Genomic DNA, 13,422 nt, shown 5'->3' with positions numbered 1-13,422 from the left:
GATTGATGGTGAAAACGGGCATTAGTCACATACGACTCTCTCTAATTTCGTTCGTTCGTTTCAACCAAACGACGTCCACTGCTGGACAAAGGCCTCTCCCAAGGTTTTTACTACACTCTAATTTACTACAGGAAAATTGAAGATTAGGTCTACACTCTCCACGTCAGTGGGATTAGGAGGCCTAATGTTCCCTTTTGAGGGGCCTCCAAACGTTAGTATGAGCAGGCGACTAAAAAGGAGACCTCAGGTAAACAGTGTCGTTAACAAAGAAGAAGTAAGAATTTAAAATATTTTTCCAAACACGTTTTTGGAAATAAAGGGCGGAGTCTCGCGTTGGTAATGCAAGATGCTAAGCAGGAGAAAGAACAAAAAATGAAGATTATAGAGGACGCTCAGTGGGATGATAATAATGATAAACTCCAGAAAAAGCAACAAAAAAAGATTGTAATATTGTGTAGGTTTAGGAAAATTAAAAATACTTTACCAAAGTTTTTCTTTGCCCCTAGCTTTTTTTTTGGTTCTGCTTTATTCAAATATCTAAGAATGTTCGCATCAGTAGAGTGATTAAAAGTTCAATGTTCATGTAAATATAAACAAATCGCTCGGGTAGTTCGGCCCTGGCCACACGCACCCGATGGGCGCTATTGACGGTTGCAGCCTGCAGCGCCATGCGGGTTGCCGGTTTAGGTTAGGCAGATTATCTAAATTGTCGGGAAATACAATTACTCAGGTACAAATTCTGATCATCGAAACTGCCGCGAGATACAATTACTCAGATGCGATTTTCGTAGTATTTTACATACGCTTGACACAAAATATTGCCGATAAAACCCCAAAAACCAATGGGCAATTTTCCAGGAACGCCAGCAGTGTTGTAGCACAATTTTATTTATTTAGCACTGTGAAACAGAACGTTTTAATCCTCGAATATTTTTTATGAATAGTAAATGATAGTCCCGGAGACAAAAAAGAGAAACTTATAAAAGCTGCATTCGAATTTGTTTTCAAAAGTGGCTGACTAAGATTTGTGTAGCAGTCAAGACCTTACTTTTAGTACTAGGTACTCACTAGAATTGAAAAAATACGTCTCTTCAGAGCCCGTAAATATTGTTTTTGTTTTTGAGCAAAATACGCCGAAATGTTTTAATTAATTCTCTGTATTAAACTTATTACGAATGAAAAAGGATTACTGGGAAAAACATTGTAATTAAATATCCCACGCGATTTCCATCGTCCTTGTTTAAAATAGGTAATAAGTAAAATGAAATATAATAATGTTGCGTCACCACATTAAGATATAATTAAATATGCTTTATTTCAATACAAACTACCTGCGATTCGTAATGCAATTAAAGCTTGTTAAGAATGATTTACAATAGTACGTAGCAATATTTTATACTCGATAGCATTATTTCAAGAGCAATTAACCTCTTATTTTATAGGACTGTGCCCTGTAAAGAAGTCAAGCTAGATTTCTTCAGGAACTAAACTAATTTAAATACTATGTTTTATGGAAGTTAGTTATATAATGTGTATATTCGTCCAATGATTTGGACTCCCTCACTAAATGATTCCCATTGAAGGCCTTTTTTAAAGATACCCTGAAATTCAAAGCTACACAAAGCGACTGTACGAATATAATTTTTATGATGCTCAACTTAAACTGAATTTCGAGTGGCGTACACTTTATTAACATAGACCAAAATAAAGGCATACAAGCAATGACAACACTAAAGGCTTAAATATTCTGCGAAACTAGTTAGGCTGCCTTTCATAAGCTCCTGTTTTAATTTACACATTTCCATCTAGCCATAATCTACGGCTTAGCGTGGCGTTATTCATTTTCCGCAGAAAGACTTCATTGTTATTGTGAGTTGAGACTACAGTAGGGTAATTCAAGTGCAATCTGTCATTTCAATCTATTCTATTTGTCATTTAGCTTGTTTAATCTGTGCTGAATAAAGTGCACAATATTTAAGCAGGATATGGTTGCACGCGGATTTTTAGAGAGTTAAATCTTTTGGCCAATAGAAAACGTCATAATAGTTATTATATGAACTGGGATTGGTCAATGACTTTTGAAATTAAAATCCGATGGCCTGAAAAAATCGGTTTTCCAACAAACGTCAGTTACGCGCAAGGAGGTTTAGCTATTTATCCATCGAAGTTAATAAGGGAGAAGACATAAGACTAATTTTATTATTTGCCTGCCGCGACCCGGTTTTTACGAACAATGACGATGACGAACGATGAACCAGTAACGAGGAGCACACTTAGCAATGCTTCCAGGTTGCGCCTCGGTATCAATTAAGTAACATTTTCCGTTAAGTTTACTTTATGGCCAACTAAAGGACTTTTGCCGTCTCCATGGACAAACTCGAAGTATGATAACTACAGTCATTGTCAAAATTTTGCACTGCCAATGCCGCTGGATACCATATATCGCTACTATATTCATAGATAATAGACTTTCAGTTAATCGTCAAAATTGACATTGTTTTTTAAATAACAACAAATGGTATGAATTTTTAAATGTGATATTTTTATAAAGGTAAGTCCCCAAAACAACATTTGATAGCCTATTTTCTTTCGTTGGCATCTAAGTTCCTGTTTTCTACATATATGTTACTACTACCTATTGGATAAGTAACTAAGAACTTTGTCGTTTATTCCATGTGAACAAAATCCCTAAAAGCCCATTTGTAATAATATTCTTACTAAACACTGCTGAAAAAGGACTAAACTTCTGAGCTATGAACGTATAATCCAGTAGCATTAAGTAGGTAGGTACGTATAGCGACGTTGGAACTTGATATAGAAGTTAGCTGTTTTATATTTTTTTTCACAGCAGAAATCTTTATATTTGATCTTAATATCTGATCGTACGTATTGTCTTTTAAAATATTACATTTGCCTAAATAAAAATAACCGACCTGCTGCTTATGTAAATTATAATTATTTATAACCCTACTTACAATGCATAACAATCATAATTAGGTATTATAAACCTACTTAACAATGCATAACAATCATAAGATAGTTTGGCGTATAAGTAGGTAGGTAGGTACTATCTAGGCCGAAGGTGGAAGCGATCGACCCGGAAATATTCTCAACCATCTCAACTATCATAAAATGTATTTAGAACAGTCCCTCCTTACCAATGATATTATAGATAATACCATTGCTCCTTACCATCAATGCAATCGAGCAGACAAAGGACATTGATAAAAATCGCCCTAAGATTTTCAAAGACTTAGTATGTACCATAATTTTATGTATATTTTATTTATTTACTTGCAAGTGTCCAAACCTATCGGACAAGTTGCAGTTCGAAAAAATATTTTAAAAGTATTTAAACGAAATCAAAGTCACCGACATATTGACAGAGCAGAGACAGAGATGCGCTTTTTTAATTCGATTTAAGTAAATAATGGTATGATCGATTAGACTAGAGTCTAATCATTAGACCTTTAGACGGGCGCAGATCCGCCGCGCCCGCAGCGCTTCAGTGGATTATTGCATTTTATGTATATTTAATCACATTTATTTACCTACATTTACATATTTACTCTTTTTTTTAAGTGTAGACACTGTTTATGTATAAGTCCACTATTGCATGCCGTGGCAACCTATAATTAAGGCAGCACTTAGATTAAGTTAAATACGTTGTAAATATTGATTGTCTTCCAGTGTATGTCTTGTTGGTTGTCCTATAAAATAAATAAAATAAATATTTATAGCAACACAATGTTTAAAAATAAAATTTTTCAAAAACGATCAATTTAATCGATTATGTCTATTCTAAATGGACATCCCTATTTGTTAGTCAAATTGTCATTCACTCGCATCACCTTTTCTCTCTCACTCACTCTTGCTGTGTTGCTGTCTTGCTTGATCCTTCTTTGTGATTCGTTTGTGTTTTAGCTTTTATTTTCGGAACTTTATTAACTACAAACTTGGCTATTCAAACGGACTCTGATTGATTGCAATAACGACATACTCAGCCTGGGATTTACTGTTTTTGTGTGGCTCGGCCAAGGCTCGGCTGGTGGTTCTATGGTGTTAGAAAATGAGCAACTTAATTATACACAACAATGGGCAGCACCTCGATCGGTAAGTACCTACATTTTGCTCTGCAATCTTATGAATAAGTACTAGCCTTGCCAAACTTCTGAATTGCCATTCTCATGGCGGGTTGTCTTGAAATGAATGTTGCGCTATTATCTGTGGTTCAACCCTGGACAGTGTGGACAGCCAGGCCCGATTCGATTGTAAGAAACTAGTCGATGGTACAGCGCAATGGAGGCATGAGCGAAACAACAATTATGTTGACAATCCAGCTGGTTTTGGTGTAAATCTAAGGAATTATTTACTTTGACACTATCTCCCTGCTCTCAATGAAAGCTTGTTTTGTTTTGTTTTTTGGAACTAAGACTACTAGATTATTATTTTTTGTAACTAAGTTTGTAACACGTCATAATTAATTATTATAACAACAATGCTTATTTACTAAAGCTGTTTAACCCTACCCTCTGACCCAAAATTCTACTAACAGCACATAATATTGAATTATCATTTTTTTTATGGTTTGCGGCTCAATTTATTCAACGCACAGGAGTATGTGTGGCATGGCATGCAATGAATCTATTTATTTTTACAGGTTACAGCTCATGATCTTATATGCACAACATGTTGGACCCAAGCCCAAGATACAACACAAATGCATCTACTTCAAATCTTAGCAGAAAATGTGTGCTTTGCAGTAGAACACTAGAGCCTAGAACACGTTCACATCAGCTCATGTCCCTGAGAACTAACACTCAACATCATATTAACATCAGGAACATAATTGTGGAACGACTAACTCCATTAGAGGTAATGCACGCTAAAGTCCTTATTTAATAAAATGTTATTGGCTATACAATCAGTCTAATTCTTGTAAAGTTATTGGTTTCTGTAAATTAATACTAAAATAAAATAATTTAAGTGCGGGACATTAAAAAACTGATATTTTTTTTAAACTTATTTCTAATTATTATTATTTTTAAACAGGTTACTGCAAATGACTACATCTGTGGGGCTTGTCACTCATTATTGCAAAGAGATACCACACCTACTTCACAAGACTCTCCAGATATGCCAACCGGTGCCCCGGTAGGTCACCAACAAGTTTGTGTTGGATGTGGTTGTTCATTATTGCGAACTTGAAGTCATTGTTTGGATACAGAGAATAATCAAGATATATTAAACATTGTTCGAAATTGGATTCAACCCAGAGAGGTAAGAGCCCTGCCAGTTTTATAATTCGTTCGTTTCAGCCAAATGACGTCCACTGCTGGACAAAGGCCTCCCCCAAGGTTAGCATAGCATAGCTCGTAGAGACGATGGCCGTTGGGGCAGGAAAGTTCTCGAGTGGCAGTTTTATAATACATAAAAATAATTATGCCGGTTTATTATAATAATAAAAAAGGTTTTTTCCGAATCAGCCTTCCCATCCTTCAACTCCTTCCATTGCTTTCAATCTGCCACTACTCTCATCCATACAGGTTATACAGGGTGGAAACGATAAGTGATCTCACTCGATTATTTCTAAACTACACAAGATATCGAAAAACTGGTTACTCATCCTGAAAGTGCTTCACGAGCTCTTTCTAACGGTATCAGTAAATAGTTATAGAATTAACTGGATCTATCCGAAAATTCAATGTTTTCAGCCTCCATACTAAATGTATGCCAGCCACACAATATTAAAAGTGTTATAGATCACTTATCGTTTCCACCCTGTATAATACAAATAGACTTATATTATTAAAATATTGCAATATTATTTATTACTTACATAATATTAAACATAATTTTTACTATTATAAAGCCAGTTAAAAATTCCCTGAGCCAAATAAACTCAGTAAAGTTTTATTTATACTTCCTGCATAACAACAGACTACTCTTTTAAACTACCACTATTCTCACTCTCAATCCTCGTTCCTCATTCATCCCTTTCGTTTCCTCCATAGACCAATCATTCCTCATCATTCAGCGTTCAAATCATAAATTATCTTTCATCACTCATCTTACTATTCCGTTACACACAAAAGTCGTTAATCCTATATAAATATTGCTCTTCTTATTGTTGAACTGTGAATCTGATGTTTTATTTTATTTTCAGATTCGTCCTTCAGATCTTCTTTGCCATAGATACTATCAGAGAGCACGAATTACTACAGTTGGTGCTTATTTAATGAAGCTGAGGACCGGTGATTCAGATGACAGAATAGCTACATTACTTGGCATTTCAAGGAGTACTCTTACAAAATATGTAATGAAAGCACGCAGTATGATGGAGGAACATTTCGTACCAGCACATTTAGGGTTACAACATATTAGTAGAGAGGAAGTAGCCCAAAGAAACCTTTATGTTCCAGTCTCTTTTCGGGAAGCCAGGAAACGATTTACCACAAAGAAAGGCTATTGTCATCATGGATGGTACATACATACATTTATGTGCAAAAAAGTAGCAATTATGCATACCAAAAAAAAAACTTATTCCCTATACAAATATCGGAATCTCGTTAAACCATTTATGGTACTTTGTTGTGATGGCGACATCATTGATGTATTGGGCCCATATTTAATAGAAAATGTAGAACATGACCATTAATAAATAATAAGTACCTACATACGTATTTTCATTTATACCTACATAACTGCCTACTTACCCTTGGGTCGGAATAAAGATATTTTTGGATTTAAATGTAAGTAAAATATATTAACTTCTTTTTAAAAAATGTTTGGCTTTTCCGTAGGCATTCCTATTTTTCCAATACGCAAAGTTCTATTTGCTGCTATTCATACGGTTTGACAAAGGGGTTCTTTATCGATCTACGATTTAAAGTGTAATTAAGACGTCTCTCCTACATATCTATACCTACTTATAATAAATCTGTAGAGAGGTCAATTCTGTACATGAAATATAATTTTCAAAATAACTATCAGGGGGTGATACTGATGCCAAAAATGCAATCAGTAAAATTTTTGTCTGTCTGTCTGTCCGTCTGTATGTTCCTTATAGAAACAAAAACTACTCGACGGATTTTAACGAAACTTGGTACAATTATTCTTCATACTCCTGGGCAGGTTATAGTATACTTAGGAATTCTCACGGGAACAGGAATTAGCGGGAAAATCCTTTTGTATGAAAAATCTAAACCGCTTAAGTTAGACGCTTTAAATTTCGCACGTAGGTACTTTAGTAAACTAATTCCCACGGGAACGGGAATTCGCATTATTATACATATAATTCTTGACAATAAATAGTTTTATTAGCAACTAGCGGCCGCCCGCGACTTCGTACGCGTGGATCCCGTTTTACCCCCTTCATCTATCTTACGCGGTTTAGATTTTTTCGTTCAAATGTTTTTTCCCGTTCACGTGGGAATTTTGCAATATCCTGTTGTAACTAAGCTTTAAGTTTATTAAGATACCTACATGTCAAATTTCAAGCGTCTAACTAAAGCGGTTTAGATTTTTCATACAAAGGGATTTTCCCACGAATTCCAGTTCCCGTGGGAATTAGTTTACTAAAGTACCTACGTGCGAAATTTAAAGCGTCTAACTTAAGCGGTTTAGATTTTTCATACAAAAGGATTTTCCCGCTAATTCCTGTTCCCGTGGGAATTCCTAAGTATACTATAACCTGCCCAGGAGTATGAAGAATAATTGTACCAAGTTTCGTTAAAATCCGTCGAGTAGTTTTTGTTTCTATAAGGAACATACAGACAGACAGACAGACAAAAATTTTACTGATTGCATTTTTGGCATCAGTATCACCCCCTGATAGTTATTTTGAAAATATATTTCATGTACAGAGTTGACCTCTCTACAGATTTATTATAAGTACCTATAGAAGATAGAAAATGGAAATGTACTTCTGTTATGCTAATAACCTCAAAATCTGAAGCATTTTTCCTATTGTAACGAATCTCCCGCTTATCCGTGCTTTAAGTATCTACACTAATATTATAAAGAGGAAAACTTTGTTTGTTTGGTTGTAATGAATAGACTCAAAAACTATTGGACCGTTTTTATTAAATTCTTTCACCATTCGAAAGCTACATTATCCACGAGTAACAGGCTAAATTTTATTTTGGAAAATAATAGGGTTCCGTAAAATATGTAGGTACCTAATGTAGGCCACGCGCGCGAAGCCGCGAGCGAAAAGCTAGTGGAGTATAAGGTGACAATCGTTAAGTAATTTCACATATAAAAATCATTATTTCATTGCTTGGGGGTCTTGGGGCGAACGATATATGGACGCAGAACAATATCCTTTATTTTCAAATTTAAGCAAAAAGCATTCTGTGGTTATAAAATACCTATGCTTATTTGCACCTAGTTTATCAATCACCATGTTAATTCCATGCTTTCTATCCAGTCGACTGCTCTAACGACAAGGGTGGGCAGTCGTTGAGATGACAGCGCGAAAATCGTCGGCATCCACTAATTATGACCCTTATGTACCACTATATTGACAAAGTTCTCCGTCTTCGTACGCGATATTGGAAATTTGGCATCTACCATCGGCTGATCTGACATTAGGCGTAGTCTGGCTTTGATATTCAATTTTCAACTGTATTACCTTGACAATCAGTTCAAAATTGATTACTAGAAAATTATTTGACAGACGATTTCTACTCTCGACAAATGCATTTGAATTAGCCCACAGTTTCCGCAAAACGTAAGTTAAGTTCGAGTTTGAAAGGCAGTATGCGTTATGCATTTCCGTGAACAATGGGGTTTTGATTGCGTGACAGTAATATGCCTAGGATTGTTTGGAGCTGAAGAATTATTCTTTAAGTGTCATTTTCCGGACAACCGTGGGTAGATAGTAGGGTTTCTGATTTCTCGACTTATTTTTTTTCTCGAGTTTCGAGAATTCTCGAGGCCAAAGTCTCGAGTTTTCTCGGGTCTCGAGTCTTTTAATGAAAACTGCTGAAATCGGTTGAAATTTAATAAAAACACGGGGTTTTTTAATCTAATATACCTACTTTTATGCACAACAATCAATATAAGAATTTAGTACCACTTATTTTGGTAAGGAAACAAACAAAAAATAAAATCTTCTTTCATATTTAATATTTACTAATAATCATAGCAAAACTCATTAAGTCACGTTTACTTTAAGAATAAATAACAATAAAAATCTGGAGCTACAAATGAATCACTTGTTTTCTAAAGAACACAAGTCCAAATAGCAAAATTACGATAAATAGTTTTTTTTATGAACAAAAAAAAACTTTTTAATAAATTTTTAAATTTGTCACAGATAACGACTTGAATAAACTTTACGAGGAGGCACGAGTACCTAATCTAACGTCTGTTAGGTAAGGTAACTGTCTAGTTAACAAATTTTTCAGTCTTTAAATCAGTCAGAGTTATAATAAACATACAAATATCATACTCGTTGGTGAACATTATTACTTAGTTTCGATTGAGATCATTACTTGCAAATCAAATCAGTTAAAAAAGGAAAGACTAGGCCAGTCTAAAAGCAACGTTAACCTATTAAATAATTAAAAACTTACTTTTGTCTAAGAAAATAGGCTTTCAAGAATATTAAAGCTTCAAAATCGAAACTCGAGAATTCTCGAGCTCCGGTAATTTTTTTCTCGTCTCGAATGAAGCCAAATTTCTCGAGTTTTCTCGAGTTCGAGAAAGCTCGAGCAGAAACCCTAGTAGATAGATAATAATCGTCAAGCTCATGCACTCCTGCGCAACCGTACGTTTACTTGACACTTACAAAGGGATTTCTTACGTCACAGAATAAGTAATAGTACCAAGTTACGTGTAGCAAGTAAAAAGGTAAAAGTAAAAAGTGGCATAGAATTTAAAAATATGAGCTTTTTGATTTTGATTTTTTGATTGATATAAGAAAGTATTTAAAATATCGATGGTAAATTCATCAATTTAAAGTCCAATACGAAACCATAATAGAGCGCGGTTTGCAAATACTTTTTCGCTTTAAACGCAGGATATCATTTTCACGTGCATGACCAACTGCAACTCGACAGCGGAAATATTACCCATGATCATATAAATAAACACATAATATGATACATGAATTGTGTTTTACATTGTAGATATTTATCTAGGCACTGTAAAAGCACATAAACACGTATACAGTGTGAGTCACGTTAAAGTGTACATATGAAAATAGATGAAACTAAACCTATTTTTATCGACAAAAAAGAGGTCAAAAAAATTTTGAGATTTTTTTTTAATTTTTTATAGAATTTTTTTTCTTCCAATTACTTATTGTAAAGAAAACGTAATAACTTTTAAACTAAGCGGTATATCCTGATAAAATAAAAACAGTAATAATGCTAAATAACAGGCAATACTAAAACAATACATAAAATACACAAAAAAAGCCAACAAATAATAAAAAATGATACTTTTTGAAAAAAATCTGCTTAAAAATTCGTGTTTTTTTGGTTATTTGATAAATTTCTCCAAAAAATGCCCCTATAACCGGTAGTTTTTATTACTTTGTATTTTTCTCTATCGTATTACCTTCGTAAAACCAAAAATCGCATGTCTCTAACCCTATCACAACGTTTGCAATTATCGTTTGAACTAAGCCTCTCCGGGCGCGCCATTCAACGCTTCGTTAACAACAAAACTGAGAATGGCTCTAGATTTGTAATTTTGATAAAGACAAGTTAGATTTCAAATAAAAACAAAAGATTTCGAAGTAAAATAAGCATTTTAGTTAAAATTAAAATTGTCTCTACCTGTAGCGGAGAATAATGTTGTGGCAGGCCTTTGTTCAAACGATCATAGCAAATGTTGTGATAGGGATAGAGACATGCGATTTTTGGTTTTACAAAGATAATACGATAGAGAATAATAGAAAGTAATAAAAACCACCGGTTATAGGGGCATTTTTTGGAGAAATTTATCAAATAACCAAAAAAACACGAATTTTTAAGCAGATTTTTTTCAAAAAGTATAATTTTTTATTATTTGTTGGCATTTTTTGTGTATTTTATGTATTATTTTAGTATCGCCTGTTATTTTGCATTATTACTGTTTTTATTTTATCAGGATATACCGCTTAGTTTAAAAGTTATTACGTTTTCTTTACAACAAGTAATTGGAAGAAAAAAAATTCTATAATTTTTTTTTTTTAAATCTCAAAAATTTTTTGACCTCTTTTTTGTCGATAAAAATAGGTCAAGTTTCATCTATTTTCATATGTACACTTTAACGTGACTCACACTGTATAAACTGAAAAGAATGAAGTAGTGTTTTCAATTTTCTGCACGAATGCCGTAAAAATAGCAAATAAAACAGGAAGTGCCGACCGGATATCCGCAGGCTAACGGGACATCTAACAGGCACACTGAACAATCTCAAGTCATTTTAGCCTTAGGAAATGTTGTTGAAAATATTTTACGTTTAAAATGCCTTTCAGGAGCTTATCTTCAAAGAATCAGTGCGAGATAAAGACTGACAAAGTTATGGAGCGTTGAAATACTATTTGAATTTATTTATCCAGAACAAAATGTTTCGTCCTCACTGACACATTCAACTGTAGAATAACATGAAAATCGTAAGTAAAGTCATTAGTTTTTGCTTTTAAAAAGCAACATGTGCATGGCTCAAGTGACAATTTGTACAGAATTTAATTTTTTACCTTTACATTTTAGGCCAGCCATAACATAGCTGAAAACTCTTACCATCTCCCAAAGATCGCGGTACTTTACAATAACGAATTTATCGGACGCACACCTATCACAGACCGCCCTGCGAACAATAAATACCAGAGATAGACAATCTCACCAGCAATGCTACTAAATACCGCACTGCAATGTGAGCCATAATAATTCACTATGCCATAGGTATGTATACAGCCGACCGCATCAGACTGCACATTCCCACTGCAAAATCATACCTATTACCAGCACATAGGATACCGGAGAGTTCACCTTAATGTGCCGTCGTCCGTAAATACAGTGAAGCCCTACTCCGAAATACGATTTAGTATTCGATATTCGGATGTCTGCATCTGTCTAACTAACTGTATGATGCTGGCGCGAGTGAGAGAGTGAATCGAATTGAATCGCACCTGCGGTAATCCAACAAAAATTTCGAATGGCATTGTAGTAAATGCTTGTCATCTAATCCGTATATTGAAAAATCTTCGTAAAGTGATAATAATATTATGGATAGTAACATGATGCGTTACAATAAAATATTTGCAATACGGTAATATGGCTTGAAATTTTAACTTACGTACTTACAATTACATATATTAGCACTATTAACATATTGTACAGTTGACTATAATCGTATTTTCTGTTTCAGTTAGAGTAGGCGCCAAATGAGACAAAGGCGTTTATCATTTGCTTCTCCTTTGAACCGTCAGGTTTCAATCAAGTAGGTACAGCTTCCTGTAAAAATAGCCACTTTGTACCTAATGCTAATGATCTATAATTTTAATAATTTGTTCTTGTATCAGTTAGTCATTACCTTCAGTTGATTTTATCAGTCAAAAGTTTGCTATATAAAGTTAAAATAGGTTTACGTAGTAGACCCCTTGAACCTTGCGCTTAAATGGCCGTGTCATGATACCCCAAAGCGCTATCCCAAATAACACACCATTTCCTGGAGAATTTCAGATGGTGAGGGTTCAAAACAAATATTGCTTAGTCCACTAACGTCTTATGAAGTTGTTGATCGCAATCTCAATTTAGGTGAGAAGTCATGTACGAGTACCTGAAATGCAGTCCAGACTTTCAAAGCCTTATAAGACGCAACGAGGCAAGGCTGGAATCCACTTAAAATACCTTTTTATAAATTCCTTCGCCTTTTGTACTCCGATATTGCGTGCAATAAAGTTTTAAATAAATAAATACCGAAATAATAAAAAAAATCTGAAAATTCTGAAGATATATTTCAAACTGCAACAATCTTATCTTGCCGGGTGGTACGAGAACTCATATATTTTATAGTATATTCATATGTATCTACTTATTAATTAATAGGATTTGTTCAGTGCTTACGGACTCTTCTTGTGTGTAAAGATGTAATTGCTGGCACAATTTTCCAGATTTCGTCATGGATACCTGCGCGTTAGTTTCGGTAAAACCTCTCATTATGGAATTCATTAGCACAATGGAAATGATGACGTAGCGTGGAAGTTTACTCGTACTAGTTATCAATTAAATGTTTTTAATCTGCTTGAAAATGGTTAAATCTTTCTTTATAATTACTTGTTGAATATTTATTAATACGAGTTGCTATGTTATGCTTTTAAAGATATTTTTTGCTTAGTAAGCTATAAGATACGTATTTATGTAAATTAATAATTTCTAGTATCGTAAATCAATCATGGGAATCGCATCCATTGCTGCACTCGTG

General features: G+C 34.2%; 1 protein-coding gene and 1 long non-coding RNA gene across 2 annotated transcripts in view; one reads left to right on the top strand and one right to left on the bottom strand.

Annotated features, from left to right (window-relative positions):
• LOC135087157 (alpha-mannosidase 2) overlaps positions 1-13,422 on the bottom strand; it is a 146,468-nt gene that overhangs the window by 33,917 nt on the left and 99,129 nt on the right. The gene's annotated exons all lie outside the window — the stretch shown is intronic.
• On the top strand, positions 3,882-6,675 carry LOC135086700 (uncharacterized). The gene is made up of 4 exons (XR_010260572.1): positions 3,882-4,113; positions 4,661-4,875; positions 5,053-5,280; positions 6,167-6,675. It is a non-coding gene; the product is annotated as an uncharacterized LOC135086700 (long non-coding RNA).

This window comes from Ostrinia nubilalis, chromosome Z, assembly GCF_963855985.1.
Source record: "Ostrinia nubilalis chromosome Z, ilOstNubi1.1, whole genome shotgun sequence".
In the NCBI taxonomy this organism is placed as follows: domain Eukaryota; kingdom Metazoa; phylum Arthropoda; class Insecta; order Lepidoptera; family Crambidae; genus Ostrinia; species Ostrinia nubilalis.
This window is presented reverse-complemented; position numbering and strand designations above follow the sequence as displayed.